The sequence below is a fragment of the Cynocephalus volans genome, chromosome 5, assembly GCF_027409185.1.
Source record: "Cynocephalus volans isolate mCynVol1 chromosome 5, mCynVol1.pri, whole genome shotgun sequence".
Classification (NCBI taxonomy): domain Eukaryota; kingdom Metazoa; phylum Chordata; class Mammalia; order Dermoptera; family Cynocephalidae; genus Cynocephalus; species Cynocephalus volans.
The window spans coordinates 166,487,375-166,504,971 of NC_084464.1; positions in this window are offsets into that span (position 1 = coordinate 166,487,375).

Genomic DNA, 17,597 nt, shown 5'->3' on the forward strand with positions numbered 1-17,597 from the left:
TTGAATTTATTGAGACTTGATTTGTGACCTAATATGTGATCTATCCTGGAGAATGATCCATGTGCTGATGAGAATAATGGATATTCTGAGGTTGTTGGATGGAATGTTCTGTAGATATCTGCCAATTCCAATTGGTCTAGAGTCTTGTTGAGATCTTGTGTTTCTCTACTGATTCTTTGCCTAGATGATCTATCTAATATTGACAGTGGGGTGTTCAGGTCCCCTGCTATTATGGTATTAATGTCTATTTCCTTCTTTAGGTCTAATAGAGTTTGTTTTATAAATCTGGCTGCTCCAACATTGGGTGCGTACATATTTATGATTGTTATGTCTTCTTGATGGATCAGTCCTTTTATCATTAAGTAGTGTCCCTCATTGTCTCTTTTTATGGTTTTTAGTTTAAAGTCTATTTTGTCAGATATAAGAATAGCTACTCCAGCTCGTTTTTCTTTTCTGTTTGCATGGTAAATCTTTTTCCATCCTTTCACTCTTAGTCTATGTGAATCTTTATGGGTGAGGTGGGTCTCTTGTAGGCAGCATATAGTTGGGTCCTGCTTTTTGATCCAGTCAGCCAGTCTGTGTCTTTTGATTGGGGAATTTAAGCCTTTTACATTAAGAGTTGTTATTGAAAGGTGTTGATTTATTCCTAGCATCTTATTGGTTGTTTGGTTGTCTTAGGTGTCTTTTGTTCCTTGCTCTCTGATTTACTGTTTGGTTTCTGTGTTTGTTGGTTCCTTAGGTTGTAGATAGCGTTTTTGTTTGTTTGTTTTCTCTTCATGAATGCCATTTTTATTATACTAGTGGGTTTTGACTTTTCTTGGGTTTTTATGGCAGTGGTAGTTATTTTTCAGGAACCAAACCCAGTACTCCCTTGAGCATTTCTTGTAAGGGTGGTCATGTGGTAGTGAACTCCCGCAGTTTTTGTTTGTCTGAGAAATATACTATTTGCCCCTCATTTCAGAAGGATAGCCTTGCAGGGTAGAGTATTCTTGGCTGGCAATCTTTGTCTTTTAGTATTTTGAAAATATCATTCCATTCCTTTCTAGCTTTTAGGGTTTGTGATGAGAAGTCTGATGTTAGCCTGATTGGGGCTCCCTTATAGGTGATTTGACGCTTCTCTCTTGCAGCTTTTAAGATTCTCTCTTTGTCTCTGAGTTTTGCCAATTTGACTATAACATGTCTTGGAGAAGGCCTTTTTGGGTTGAATACTTTTGGAGATCGTTGAGCTTCCTGGATCTGAAGATCTGTGATTTTTTCCTATACCTGGGAAGTTTTCTGCCACTATTTTGTTGAATATGTTTTCGATGCAATCTCCGTTTTCCTCCCCTTCTGGAATACCCATCACTCGGATATTTGAGCGCTTAAGGTCGTCTGATATCTCTCTCAGATTTTCTTCAATGTCTTTGATTCTTTTTTCTTTCTTTTTGTCTGCTTGTGTTATTTCAAACAGCCCATCTTCAAGTTCAGAGGTTCTCTCTTCAACTTCGGCAAGCCTGCTGGTTAAACTCTCCGTTGTGTTTTTTATTTCGCTGAATAACTTCTTCAGTTCAGCAAGTTCTGCTACATTTTTTTTCAGGACATTGATTTCCTTGTACATTTCCTCTTTCAGGTCCTGTATACTTTTCCTCATTTCATCATGATGTCTAGCTGAGTTTTCTTGTATCTCATTCAGTTTCCTTAGAATTATCACTCGAAATTCCTTGTCAGTCATTTCAAGGGCTTCTTGTTCTACAGGATCTAGAGTTAGAGATTTATTAACTTTTGGTGGTGTACTTTCTTGATTTTTTGTATTTCTGGTATCTTTTTTTTGATGTTTATTCATTGTGGCAGGGGGTTTCACAGTCCACCGGTTTGAGACTATTGATTAACTAGGATGTTGCTGTGGTTGCCAATTTGGTATGGCTACCTCCGTGACTGCTCAGTTGTCCTCTAGTGCCTTGTGTGTGTGGTTGCCTCAGGTCTTGGGCCTCTCCGGGGAGCCACCTCTCTGGTCAGCTTGGACTCTGCTGGGCTGGTGGATCACGTACCACAGGGTGTGCGATCACTGCTGAGCTTTCACTTCCTGTGCAGGACTTCTCCCTGTTCCATGTGCTCTGGCCCGGGCTGTTGGATCGTGCAGTGGAGACCCCACAGGGTGTGTGGTTTCTGTCGAGTCTCCGCCTCCCTTGCCGGACTTCTCCCCACTCTGTGCACACTGGGCTGGGCTGGGATGTGTCTTCTGCAACCCTCGTCTATCAGCTGGGCCTTCAAGACCCTGCTCGACACCGCCTTGCCCAGGAAGTCTACCAGGTTTCTGCTATGCACAGACGACCGGTCACTCTGGGTGCCTTTATAGCACTGTGTAGATCTTTCTCGGGACTTATCGCCTTCCTCCTGGTATCACGGTTATTTGTGTACTTGTCTTATCTCCCACACCAGAGCGTGAGCTCCTCAGGGGAGGAGCCCGCCGCACACTGTTTACCTTTGTAGCCCCCCCGGCACCGACCGAGTCCACTGCCCGCCTGCAGCCAGCTCTCCGGCAGGTTCAAGCGGACTTGGGAACTCTCCTACCACACTATTCCTAACCAGAAATTGGTTAGGCATTTTTCTGAACAGGTGGCCACAGAGATGGTATATGCCTCCCAGTAACAGGAAGTTTACCGGGGGCCGGAGTCCAGGGTGTGGTGGAGTGACAGTCGGCCCCGCCCATACTTCCTTGCCCTCCCAACACTGGCCGGGGATGCCCCACGCCACCAGCCCCGCCAGAGAACTGCAGAGGGAGTGGGAGAGGAGGCCGGCCCGCAGGCCCCGGGAAGCCTCATGCCCAGGCAAGCAAGTGGGAATGCTCAGTGAGGAGCCCAGCCAGGCGAGGAGGACAGGCTTGGCTGAGCCCCACCAGAGCTGCCACACCTGAGAAAATGGAGGCAGCCCCGGGGCGGTCAGTGGCCCGGTGATGCAGGCAGAAGCCAGGTGGGCGTCAGCCCCTGCGCAGGGCCCGGTCAGGGGTCACTCACAGTGCTGTGCCAGGTCGGCGCTCACTCTCTGCCTCTGGTTTTTCACCGTCCCCGTTCTCGGTTCCTGCTGCCTTGGGCTGCTCAGTCAGTCCCGCGGCGCAGCTCGGGCACTCCCAGGAATCTTCTTTTATGCCGGCCTGAAACCTCGAATCCTGAATAGGGCAGCTGGCCGCCTTCAGCGCGGCCCCGGCCTCCGGGATCCTGGCTGCATCCACAGCAGCCCTGGCGCCGTGTTCCCTGTTTAGAGACTCGCTTTTGCAGCTAAGAAACAGTTCTTTTCCTGCTCCACACTTCAAAGCTGTTGCCTGTAAATGAGGCAGCCTCTCCTGCCGGGGGCAAAGTGGTGGTCAGCTCCCACGACCGGCCAGTAGCAGCGGTCCTCCCTTAAGAGATGGCAAGAGGAAGGTCCACAAGTTTCCCGGCTGCCTGAGGCCCAGTGGCCGCCTTTTCCACCTCAGCTACTCCGCGCCAACCTCTGGAGCCACCGCTATCTTGAAAAACCTAACTGCCTATTTTAAACTACACATATTGTAGAACTCATTTTTTTTTCCATTGTCATTTTTGGGGATAGTAATAGGTAGGAAGAAAAACATGGCAAATTGGAGAATTCATGAATATATTTCAGCTCTGCCATGTCCTGGTCCCACCATGATTTTTCTACCAAAGGTTTTGAATGGATAGATAGATAGGTAGATGACAGCAAGATGACAGATATCAATCAAACCAGATCAAAGCCAGCACTAGTCCGTCCGCCCTTTGGCTACAACGAACACCCTGGGCAGGCTCCCTAGGCCAAGAAAGCTCGCCAGGCCTGGCCCGTTCCTGTACCAAGTGCACGCTGGGCTGCTGCTCTGCCAGGAGCCCCTTCAGTAAAACAGGCACAGGACATACCTTCCAGGGGCTATTTCTCAGCTTTCTAGTCTGATGAAGGTGCCTGGTCCTCCCGTACATGGAATTTGATTCTGTTATTGGTTTAAAAGTTATCAGTTTTGTAAAGTGATTCAACACCAAGAACTAGAAACTTCATAAGTACGTTATTGATTGTGATTAAAGCTAAAGTAGATTTAATGTTTTGGCAACCGGAAAAGAGCATTTGTAAGAAAAGCTAAGTGATCTGTGAATTGGCAGAGAACTAAAAAGAAAAAATGTTTAGATAATCCCAGATCAGCTTTCATGGACCTTAATAACCATAAAAGATTCTCCTTTTGCCTTGAGATTTTCTACTTATGTAAGTAAAAGGAACCAGTACTGTTCCTGTAGAAAATAATATTGAGTCTTATTAATCATTCAGAGGGTCACTTGTTTGCTGTCCTGGGAACCAAGCCTGCATTTCGGAAAGGCTGCCGTTCTTCCTCTGTGTTCGCCTTATAATGAATTACTCTGCTCTCACTGGGTAGGCTTAGGTTGATTTTAGGCTTAGTTTCTCTTGTGGTGCAGGGATCGTGTAGATTGTATTTCTGCCCACACAGTCATGTTGATTTACATGTATAAAATGCTTGTACATATAGAATCATAAGCCCTAGAAAAGGAGTGATCTAAAGAGCTTATTGCATCAGGATGGGCTGCGTTTGGCTGTGCTAACAAACAATTCCAGGATCTCAACTGATCCTGGAATCCTCCTCCTTCAGTAACTGTGGAGAAGATGGATCCTCCTGCTTCAGTAACTGTGGAGAAGATGGATCCTCTTCCTTCAGTAACTGTGGAGAAGATGGATCCTCCTCCTTCAGTAACAGTGGAGAAGATGGATCCTCCTGCTTCAGTAACTGTGGAGAAGATGGATCCTCCTGCTTCAGTAACTGTGGAGAAGATGGATCCTCTTCCTTCAGTAACTGTGGAGAAGATGGATCCTCCTGCTTCAGTAACTGTGGAGAAGATGGATCCTCCTGCTTCAGTAACTGTGGAGAAGATGGATCCTCTTCCTTCAGTAACTGTGGAGAAGATGGATCCTCTTCCTTCAGTAACTGTGGAGAAGATGGATCCTCCTGCTTCAGTAACCGTGGAGAAGATGGATCCTCTTCCTTCAGTAACTGTGGAGAAGATGGATCCTCCTGCTTCAGTAACTGTGGAGAAGATGGATCCTCTTGCTTCAGTAACTGTGGAGAAGATGGATCCTCTTCCTTCAGTAACTGTGGAGAAGATGGATCCTCCTGCTTCAGTAACTGTGGAGAAGATGGATCCTCTTGCTTCAGTAACTGTGGAGAAGATGGATCCTCTTCCTTCAGTAACTGTGGAGAAGATGGATCCTCCTGCTTCAGTAACCGTGGAGAAGATGGATCCTCTTCCTTCAGTAACTGTGGAGAAGATGGATCCTCCTGCTTCAGTAACTGTGGAGAAGATGGATCCTCCTGCTTCAGTAACTGTGGAGAAGATGGATCCTCCTGCTTCAGTAACTGTGGAGAAGATGGATCCTCTTCCTTCAGTAACTGTGGAGAAGATGGATCCTCTTCCTTCAGTAACTGTGGAGAAGATGGATCCTCTTGCTTCAGTAACTGTGGAGAAGATGGATCCTCCTGCTTCAGTAACTGTGGAGAAGATGGATCCTCTTGCTTCAGTAACTGTGGAGAAGATGGATCCTCCTGCTTCAGTAACCGTGGAGAAGATGGATCCTCCTGCTTCAGTAACTGTGGAGAAGATGGATCCTCTTCCTTCAGTAACTGTGGAGAAGATGGATCCTCCTGCTTCATAACTGTGCAGAAGGAGATATTTTCCTGCATCAGTAGCTTGAGGAGTCATAGGTTCTCCTACCTCAGGTACTAGGAACAGGAATGGGTTCCCCTGCCTGACTGTGGGAATAAATGACAGCTCCTGGTCAGACTGGTGTGCGCCAGGGCACAGCATGGCTCCCCGTCTGGGTGCCTCAGGACTTGGGAACATTTTTGTTTGGGGTAAAGATGTCTGGGTGCAGAGATTGGGCTGTGTTGGCTGTGGCTCTTGTGAGCTTCTCCAGAGGTGACAGGCACGTCCTGCCACTCCTCTTTCACAAATGATGCTATGACTGTGGTGTAAAGATATTCACTCACCTCAAATCCTTGTGGAGGCTGCATTTGAGGTGCCTATGAGGGAACAGGGGATAGCAACACCCCGTTTTCCCTGGCAGTGGAGTGCAACCTCTAGACACATGGGCAAGAATCATGACAATACTTTTAAAAAATACTAGGACCATGGTTGAAAATCACACCCCGGGAGAAGATATGGCAGCTTTGAATTGCGGCTAGCTGTGGAGGAGCTTGCTGGAGTTTCACTTCTGTCTCCAGAACTTACCAACTCTGTGACTTGGGTGAGTTAGTTAACATCTCTGTGGTTTCGATTTTCTCCTATTTAAAAGTGAGGTGATAAAGGTACCTGTGCAGTAGGCTTGTGGTGAGAAATAAATCGGAGAAAGCCTGCACTTAGAGCCATGCAGGGCACACAGCGGATTTGCAATCAGTGTGAGCTGTAAAAAACTCCTGTCCTGAAGAAAGTGTTGATTACATGGTGGTGGACCTAGAAATAAAGGCCCTTTTTTCTTATAAAGTGCCATTGGAGGCCCAGCCGTGGTTTCCAGCAAGCACAGCGGTGAGGCCCCTTGACTAGAGGTTTTTCTCTGCCATCGTGCAGGGCAGCTTACTGCCGAGTGTGGAAGCTTGAGGCAGCAACTTTGCCAAAAAGAAATCTTATTATCCCTTGTAATGCCAACCAGTTCCTACTTACTAATTCTGGGTTTTTAGGAAATTTCCTCAGAGACCCGGTGCCCTGTGTTTTTGGATTCCCTTCACTGAGCCATTGTATGGTGCTGTGTACTATATAAATTGTCATCGCTAAGTCCAAGACATCGTGCCACACAGGGGTCTCTTGTTTTCCTAAAGACTCAACAATCAAAAGGAGTAGAAAGTCATGTTTTCATCCAAAGTGCTCTTTTTTAGACCTGCCATAGCTCAGGTAATTTGTTGGGGACAGAGAACACAGACAAAGGTGTAGGTCGTCACCTCGAGGATTTTGCAGGGAAAGGCAGGAAAGTGACGTTAGGCTGTGCAGCACATGCCAGACCCACGGGCTCGCAGGCTTCAACCTGTGGACACAGAGCATGGAGATCACCTCCCAGCAGCCGTGAGACACTCCATGTGGCTGGAAGGTGGCTTCCCGTGGCAAGGCCCGAGGGCATTGGGGAGCCACTGAAGGTAATGCAGGCTGAGGAGAGAGGGGTCGGGTTTACATCAGGAGTGTCTGACAGGAGCAGCTGCTGCCCGTTGTTCCAGGCAGCAGATCAGGAGGCAGGGGACCAGACGCGACAGTGTTAGGTGGCTCTGGCCAGAGGTGGCAGAGACTGGACAGGCAGCAGGCAGTGAGACCAAGGTGAGGGGCAGAGTGAGTGGTCCTAGGGGCCAGAGGGACAGGCCTGGGTGACCCACAGACCCAACAGGGACATGTGGACAGCACCAAAGCCAGGAGCTGCAGGTTGGGCCTGTGACCATGGGTGCCTCTGTCACAGGCACACTGGCCTCTCCCAAGCCCACCCCGAGTGAAGACCCTCCCACTGTCTGGCTGGCTCCTGTGGCCAGGCCCACTCCCCTCACCTACCCTCACATCAGCTGCCGACCTGGGAACTCCAAACCACACAGCCACTGGGTGGCTGCAGACAGGGCTGAGTCTCGCGGCCCGACTCAGAGTCCCCAGAGCTACTTCCTGCCTCAAGGCCTTCCACGGTCTCCCCTTGCCTGAGGAGCACAGCCCTCAATTCCCCAACAGTTCGGGTCTCTGTAAACACCTCTTCTGCGAAAGGCCTTGCCCAATTGCCAAACCTAAATTAGGTCCTCCTATTATAACACCTCCTGCTGTAACATGTGCCCTCAGGGACTCGGGCGTGCGGTCATTTGCTCTATATTTGGCTTCCTACTAGACTGTGATCTCTACGGGGCCAGCATCCCATGCCCTGTGCCCAGGGCCAGCTCCCACAGGTGCATGGTGAACACTGGGGTGAAGTCGAGGCATAGCATCAGCAAGAGTGGGAAACGGGATGGGCTCCCAGGTGTCCTGTGGTCAGTGTCACCCAACGAAATTCCCAAGTCTGAGCGGGGTCTGGAGGGAAGGCACACGATGCGAGCAGGGGACGGGCAGCACATTTGCTTCTCAGCCAGCTGGATATGTCCCTCCTCCCCACCTACAAGGACCCCATGACCCAGATTAAATTCCTTGGCCAAGTCATCAAGCACAAAGTCGTGAGTGCCAGGGTGTGAGGAGCCCTGAGCCCCTGCAGACCTGAAACCACCCGCACAGATGAGAGACCTATGGCCAAGGGGCAAGCGAGTCTGACCCTCCCACAGAGCAGACCCACCAGGAGCCTTTTCCCACTGCGGGCCTCCTTAGAGAAGCACCTTGGAGAGGTCTGGGAGGCAAGAGTCATGAATCCATCTCCTGGGCCAGAGGCAGGTGTTGGGACAGGTGTCCTCAGCCAGCAGAGGTGCTGCCCACCCCAGGTGGAGACGTTGCTCTTGGTGCTGACCAGGAGCTCATGGGGGGCTGGCTTTGTGCCCACTGGGGGGCCGGGCGGCAGTCCTCTCCTGGCCGGTCCCTCCCCTCATCCCCAGCTCTCCTCTGGCATCTCCATCATTGTGTCATGTCCTCACCTGAAACTCTGTGGCCTCCACTACCCTCCAGCCAAAACCCACCCCACAGTCTGCTCCCAACTGCTCCAGCCAGAGCAGCCTCCGCTGCCCGAGGGCCGGTGACCTGCCCCATTCACTCAGGCCTGACCAGCCCCACCTTTCCCAGCGTCTGTGCCGCTTGTGGAGAGCGGGCACTACGGTGGGACCATAGGCCACACTGGCAAAACAGGCGGGAGGCTGACACAGTTAATGGTTCTATAACATTACGGTTCTGTGGCAACTGTGCACTTTCAAGGTATTTTCATGTTTATTGCTCTTTGTTAGCAATAGCTTCACTTTTTGAGCCACAGGACGGTACTGTGCTGACCTCTTGACAGGATTAGCTCAGCCTGGCAGGCTGGCATTGCTATTCTCAACTCACAGACAGGGAAGTCGGGGCTTAGAGCGGTCAAGCACGCAGATCCAGGTCAGACAGTTAATTCAGGTCCCTCTGACCCCGGAGCCCGCGCTCCGCGTACTGCACGGCCCTGCCTCCCTCGGTGCCTGCAGGAGGAGGAACAACAGCTCGCTCTGAGCATGGACCCACCCACGGACGGTGCTGTCAGGACGCCCTTTCAAGGTGACGAAGACTACACAAAGCAACACAGAGGCCAGCCTGGAATCCGTGAAGACGAAGTCACAATCTGGGATCTGTAAGTTCCCTTCCTTCCTTCCTGATACAGGTTTCGTCAATGAAAAACCTGCTGTACGCAAAGTATTGTTCAGTGAGGGACACCACGAAAGTCTTTCAGAATCCAACAAGCCGTCGGTATTTCCAGTTTTGCATGCGCGTGTTCGTGTGCATGTGTGTGTGAGAGTGTGAGTACATGGGTGTGTGCACGTGTGTGCGTGTGTGAGTGTGAGTGCGTGCATGTGCGTGTATGTGAGCGAGTGCACGTGTGCACATGCGCGCGCGTGTGTGTTTCTGCTGATTATCCTAATGTAGTAAAAACGAAGCACCTAAACAGGATTTTTAAAAACTGTCATATATTTTAAATATTTGCACTTATCATATGAATGATTTTACATATAGTTATGATATTCACATGATGACTGTAAGAATTATACACATAAATTTAGACTATTTTATTGGCAGTTTGGTCTGGTGATGAGGCTTGCATTTATAAAAGTATGTACCTTTAAAAAACCTAGTAAGAAAAATGTCTCGTAAAACTGTATTTGGAGATTGGAACACTGCAAATCAAAATATGAGGCTCTTCCTTGGTATTTGACAGAGGCCGGAGGACCTGGCTGCGCCCCACCTCTGCTAGCCCTGGGCCGGCTCGGGGGAGGCCGCCTCCACCCAGGGCTGTGTGCAGTCTGGCAGGTTCAGACAGTTGCTCACAGGGCACACAGCTGAGCATCCAGGGGGTTGTCACAGCTTCCCATGGGGGGCACATGCTGCCAGGGGGACAGTGTGTGGGGAGATGGCCTGGAAGCATGTGCAGGGCTTTGTCTAGGCGCTGCTGCCACCAACCCAGGCGGGGTTGAGCTGCAGAGCGTGGCTGGCACCTGTTGGGTGCAGAGGGCTAGAGATGCCCATGTGCTCGCGCTCTGCACACTGCAGTCCTCCTGGCTGCCGTCAGGCTGCTCTGACATGGAGAAACATGGAGTTTCTCTGCGCCTCAGTCTCCAAACGAAATAGTAACACAGCTCAGGGCTTGTGGGAGGATTTATGGAAATAATTCTATGTCTCTAGTGAACCTGAAATAGAAATAGCAAAAGGCACAAATGGGTGAGGACCCTGAGGTGGGCTGTGCCGTGCTACCACACAGCACCGCATCTAGGACACGGGGAAGTCAACAGACTTTGCAAGAGATTGCGACCCTCGCTTCAAACCCGCTCGAGAGGACAGTGAAACATGCCTTGATGGTCCAGTCCACTGCCTCAACCACCCCATCAAGCAGCATGTACCAGATCTTGTCCTTCAAGCCATCTATTCATCAGTGTGGCATCTACCCACTCACGTGCCAACCTACCTATCCATACATCCAGCTATCCGCACCTATGTCCACCTACCATACATCCATCTATCCATACCTATGTCCACCTACCATACACCCATCTATCCATACGTCCATCTACCCACATCTATGTCCATCTATCCATACGTCCAGCTGTCCACACCTGTGTCCATCTATCCATAGGTCCATCCGTCCACACCTGTGTCCATCTATCCATACATCCAGCTGTCCACACCTATGTCCATCTAGCCATACGTCCATCTGTCCACAACTGTGTCCATCTATCCATACGTCCATATGTCCACACCTGTGTCCATGTATCCATACGTCCATCTACCCACAGCTATGTCCATCTATTCATACGTCCATCTGTCCACACCCGTGTCCATCTCTCCATATGTCCATCTGTCCACACCCGTGTCCATCTCTCCATACGTCCAGCTGTCCACACCCGTGTCCATCTCTCCATACGTCCATCCGTCCACACCCGTGTCCATCTATCCATACGTCCATCCGTCCACACCCGTGTCCATCTATCCATACGTCCATCCGTCCACACCCGTGTCCATCTATCCATACGTCCATCCGTCCACACCCGTGTCCATCTATCCATACGTCCATCCGTCCACACCCGTGTCCATCTATCCATACGTCCATCCGTCCACACCCGTGTCCATCTATCCATACGTCCATCCGTCCACACCCGTGTCCATCTATCCATACGTCCATCCGTCCACACCCGTGTCCATCTATCCATACGTCCATCCGTCCACACCCGTGTCCATCTATCCATACGTCCATCTGTCCACACCCGTGTCCATCTATCCATACGTCCATCTGTCCACACCCGTGTCCATCTATCCATATGTCCGTCTATCCTCACCTGTGGCCATCTTCCATATGTCCGTCTATACTCCCCTATGTCCATCTGTCCATTCGTAAATCCCTTTGTCCATGTATCTATATATATTCATCTACCCCCTCCACACATTCCCCTGCCTATCCACACACCCATCTACCCATCCCTCCAGGAAGAAGTGTTGACAGCCTCTGCAGGTGATGCCTTAGACATGAGAGAGCGTGTGGCATGCTGTCCGGGCTGTCCCTGTCCCAGCCCCTCTCCCACCACCTTCTCAGATTGGGGGCAGAGGCCCATGAGCTGATCGTGGCTGGAGGAGCATCGTGAGGTTGGCCAAGGGAAGTGGTGCAGGTCGTCTCTTAGCGTTGAGGGTGGCCACTGGGCCAGCACTTTCCTGGAAATTGCTGTGTGCAAACCAAAGTTTGCAGCCGTCTACAGTAGACTCAGAGTCTTGGTGTCTATACCTTGCTAACGCAGTAGACCGTGGCTGCACACGCACCCACTCTGGCTGTTTGTCAGCACGGAGCACGCATCAGCACAGAGCATGCGGGGCAGCTGCCCGTAGTGACAGCGTGGAGAGCCACAGCTGGAAGTACAGGCACCACGTACACTCACCCAGACAGTCGCTGCAGCCAACAGGGCCAGCTGAGCCTCAGCAGAAGCACTGCTGTCATTCACGGGGCTTCAGGGGGCCCCAGGCAGGCAGGGGGAGCCCCTGACGGTGCAGGGTGGGGTCTTCAGTTCTTGTCTTTCCTTTGCATCATAGTTTACAAAATAACATTCATATTTGCTCAGTCACAAAAAATGTCACTTTATAGATCAAAAGATATTAAATACTGACAATTTAATATGGTTTTTATTGTTTTACCTAAGTGTGAAACTCTAGAGTTTACAAAGACCTTTCTGGTACAATATCTTTTTGCTTCAAAGATTCCAAACCTCAAATCAACCATGTAACCCGATCAGGGCAGGTATTTCTTTTTCCCACCTCACAGAAGGGAAAACCAATGCTCAGAGAGGCTAATTAAATTGCACAGAACCACTAATCCAACTTCCCGTGACAGATAAAAGTTTTTCTAATTCCAAACTAAAACTTCTTCTCTCAACTATAATGGATCAGGCTCTGGGCAGCCCTCTCCCTGCAGTGGACCTTGACATGTGACTCAGGTCTGGACAGCACCAGGCTCTAGAGCTGACTCAGCCCCAGCAGGAAGCCCTTTGAGTACTTGGCCTTGTTGATATGGCCTGACCACCCAGGACTGGCCTGAAGCTGGCCTGGTGCTCACATCTGGAGTTTGTCCTGGGACCCTTGGCCACAGAGTTCTACACACCCATCTGGATGCCTCTGCCCCTTTGTTGTGCGTCCTCAGCATCAAACTGTCTGCCTGGACTCAGGCTGTTCTGCTCCACACAGTGGCTCCTGGTCTTGCTGGCAGCTGGGCCTTTCCTCATGGCATACACTGGGGTCTGTCCTCTCGACGTGGCAGGGGCTCTCCTTCCAAGGACAGACCGTCCTCGATGCCTCGCCCCGCTCTGCAGTGAGCTGGGGCTGGCGGGATTCTGGAGCGATGCATCTCACATGTCTCTGCTCCATCTCTGCAAGCTCCACAGCAGCCGCTGTGTTTGGTGCTGTTTTCTCTGAATTCCCTCCTGCTGAGCCGTTACACTTCACTGTACATTTCACAAGCCATCCTGACCCAGGCTCTGTAATCTCTGGCTGGTGAAGACCCCCAGCCCTTCCACACAGCATCCTGTGCTGTGTGGTCTGAGGAAGAGACACTGTGAAGACCAGAGCAGTGGTTTTAGGAAGAACACAATGGGTCAGTGTGAGGGTGAGAGGAGGCCCTACACAGAAGGAGCATCCAGGACAGAGCTGATCAGAGCCTGTGTCACGTGGATGCAGGGGATGGACGTCGGAGGCCACAGCGCCACGGAGACTACCACCAGTCAGTGTAAAAGGGCAGGTCCAGGGGGTCCCCAGCCTCCCCAGATGCACTTCTCCTGTGTGCAGTGCCCCCTCCAAGGCACCCTGACACTTATCCGAGTTGGCTTCTTTAGGGCAGATGGGAGCAGAAGGTCCTGGGGTCACACTGGAAGGGTCCAGCTAAAACCAGCAAATACATCCAGATGTGCCTACTCTTGACCCTTGCTGTCTGGCCCAGGCAGCCATCAGTGACGGGTCACAACCCCTCCCAAAACCTGATAAGTGCTGAAAGTGACTTCTGCCCATTGGTCACCCTGGTCTCCTGAAGCCAGCATGGCCTCCGTGAGCTGCATGAGGAAACCTCACCCACTGCCCATGGACAGGAGCCCAGAAGACACAGAGTCCTGGACCCTGCCCTGGAACTCAGGCTTCAGAACTGGTGAAACCACAATCGAGAAGACCACGCCCGTATCACTCCGTTTCTGTTCCTTATACCAAAACACACACAACTGGGTGATTTATAAAAACAATGAAATTTATTGCTTACAGTTTCTGAAGCTGGGAAATCCAAAGTCCATCTGGTGGTAGCAACAGTCACCCTGGGGTCTCACATTGCAAGATGGTGGAAGCAGAGGGCAGAGAGAGAGAGACAGACAGACTCTCCTCTTCTTTTAAAGCCCTCAGAACCACGCCCCTGACCACCATTTTTAATCCATTCACTACTGCACGGTCCTATGATCCAATCACCTCTTCAAGGCCCCACCTTTCAATTATCGTCATAAGATTTCCCATCCTCTTAATAGTCATAGTGGGGGCTAAGTTTCTAATACATAAAACTTGGGGGACACAATTCAATGTTCAATGAGTTTTGGAGGTACATAATTCAATCCACTACAACACCCATGCCAGGCACCCCTACATAGTGCCCCAGACATGGTCCTGTGTGTTGCTTTCTGTTGCTTTGCCCCCCATGGATTTGTCACCCTTCTTCCCCTGGGTGACAAAGATGCAAAGGACTACTCAAAGCCCATCTCTTCTGAGCAGTGAGAGACCCCAAAGTGGTTAATTTCCTGCCAGGACCCTCAAGTGAGAGGCATCCCTTCCTTGGGAAATTGACCCCGAATTGGGCTTCTCTTCCTGCATTTATTTTCTAGACCAGGAAGTTACAGGAAGAGAACACAGGTGGGGTTATAATTTAACAGTATAGGCTGGTAACTTGCAGTGAAACAAGCCAGATGACATTCCAGTAGACAATTAAGTGACCTTACAGCAATTTCTCAGTATCTTTACATATCAATCAGTAACCAGTTTGTCTTTGAACCAGCAACCTTGCTGTGCCACAAATCTTTATCTTACACCAGAGACTTTATAGCCTGAGGAAAATTTCCAGTCTTCTGCAAGGTCAATATTTGAAACTGCAAGGCTTTGGAAACCAGGCCCTGTGAAGTACATTTGCTTTAAGAATCCTCTACATCTCCCCCCATTTTATTTATTTAAAAGAAAAAGCAAAAGCTATAGATCAGGTTGGCACAGATAAGACTAAAAGCATTTTGTTAAAGCAAAGTTGTATCATTTAGCATGGCAAGTCCTTTTAATTTACCTCAGGTGAGGACTGGTGATGTCATCATCTCAGAGTACCTGCAGCAGCATCATTCCAGGTGCTGTGAATTGGGTGTAATTACCAGTTGTTGAAACTGCAGAAAGGGATTTTGCTTCATATAGTAGTTGATTCTGAGTCCAGAGAGTTTGTTACTATTAGTTCACCTGTCCAGGACATTACTGATTCAAAGCATCTAGTCTTTTACAAAATTTTTGATCAATTACAAGTATTTTGTTTAAGAATAGGAGGTCTCATCCAAGTTACAAACACCCTCTTTAAGTCCAGGAAAATTTAGAGAACTGCTTTTGTGGAGAAGATGTTATTTCCCTCTTTATGATAAGGCACACCTCATAAAAGCATTGATGATCAATATATTGATCGAAAAGGTTTTACTTTTCTTTGTACAAATCTCTCGGTGTTGAGAAGGCTCTTTCCCTGGTGGTGATTGAAAGAAGCATCTTGGCTCACTTTCTCTCGGTGATCTGTCCCATGTCCGGGGGAAAGATGAACAGCCGGATGAAGCAGCAGTTTAGGCCAAATTACAGCAAACATGAAAGAAGGATCAGCAATTTGGAAGTGAGACATGCTATCTCATATCCAAAGTTTTAAATTATATCCTGTTATAAAGAGAGAGAGTGTTAATTTTCATTGAACTTATAAAAATAGCCACATTGCCATAATAATCATGAGGATACTTAAAGTTATTAAATTTGGGGGGGATCAAATAGGGAGAAAACAAATACTCTTACTTGTGTCTTAAATGACATTTTACCAAACTGTTGTTCGTTATAGATAGCTTAAGAGAGAGCGAGAGAGAGTTTTCTTACATTTGGAAAACATTAGGAGAACCAGCAGTGTTTTAAAATAAGGAAATTGTAATAACCCATAATTCTTTTTAATTAGTTCGCTAATTAACTTTTGTTGTCTTGACTTTTGTGAACACCTTCATAAACCCATCAGTTTCTTCACTAAAATTTTGGAACTTTAGTTTAAAGCTATGAACTCAAAGTTTGTTGGAAGCTGTACATATCAGAGTTTTTTCATGAAATATTTGAAGACATAACATTTTAAAATTACAATTAAACCAAGATTATGACTAGTAGCATTTATATCAAGACACAGATATTTAAGAACCTTACAAGATTTTGGAACACATATCCATAACACCTTCAGAACTGACAATGCTTTCACATATAGTCTAATTTATTTAATAAGCCAATTAATTTTGATACATCTTTTATACATCCTTTGAGAAACTCCAGGGCCCTTGGAATTCCTCAAAGTTAAATTTAAAATGTTGAGCTTTCAGAATTTGGTTTTGGAAAGTTTTGTTAAATAACAAAAAGCTTAAAACATTTAGTTGAATAAGATCACAAATTATTACAAAAAAGTAAAACCAAAGTGACAGAGGGCTTCAAAGGCACAAGAACTTATCATGAAATAAGTTTTTTAAACCAGTTATCTATGGGACAAAGAAAACCTTTTACAATTTTGCATCAAGAGCAGTTAAGTGAAAAGACCTCTAGTAATCCTGTTTGATTAGTCAACCCAGGCAATGATGTGAGCTGATAAGAACATTTTTATACATTCAAGTCAGTAAAAAGGCATCCATTTATCAGAGCAAATTACACAAAGCCCAGTTTGAGTTTTAGCTATATTTACCAAATATATATTTATGGTTTTTCAGCCAAAAACTTGGTATATTAGATCTATACCCTTATCAGTAAATGCTAACTAGGGCCCATGCAATATTTGGCATAGTTTTCCTTTCACTAGCCATTTCAGGTCCCAGGTTTCCACGTGGCATTTGGAGCCATGTGGAGCTTAAGACAGAGGGGGGTATATACATAAAAGATATTGCTTCTCCCAGCATGGCCAGGAGGCAGAGCTGAGATAACAAGGAGACATATTGACCTAGAGACAAATTTAGGTAAAAGGTTTGAATCAAATTTTGAAAATATATTTATCAAAACTTTAGAAGATTTAAGTTACGTGAACTTGAAAGGTATACTTATTTATTGAATGAGTGTGCATTAATTATAAGCCAATTTGGTACATTGTACATAACACAATAACACATACAGACATGAACATATGACATAACACACAGGTTATACACGCATATATGCAGACATAAACAAAAAGAACAAAGATCTTATAGGTTTTGTTCAAGATGTAATAAAAAGCTCACTAGTGAAAAAGACGGTCAGGTTTAGATTGTGTTTTTTTCCAAAAGACTCATTGATGAGGCCTCACCCTGCCTTGAAGAAAGCAAGATAACAAGTTTACATTGTAAAGCAAAGTATGCAAACCTTTTCAAGAAGATGCAGAGAAGACTTTCTTCCTTTAAGAAGATAGCATAGAATTCTACCATAGGATTTTATGAAGAAATACATAGATGTGACTAGAAGAGAATTTAGAAGTCTGTTTAAGATGCCAGAAAATTTGAGACCATCCAGTTAAACAGGTAGATTTTAGGTTACTTTTTGTTTCTTAAATGAGTTACTGAGCTCAAGAGCTGAGCCACCCATCAGAGATGAAACCATTTGACTTGAGGTTTCTAGGAGAAGAGCAGTAGACCCAAAAGGGGTCTGGTTGGCTCCATGGCTGCTTTTCCTCCTAAAACTCCAGAGTCT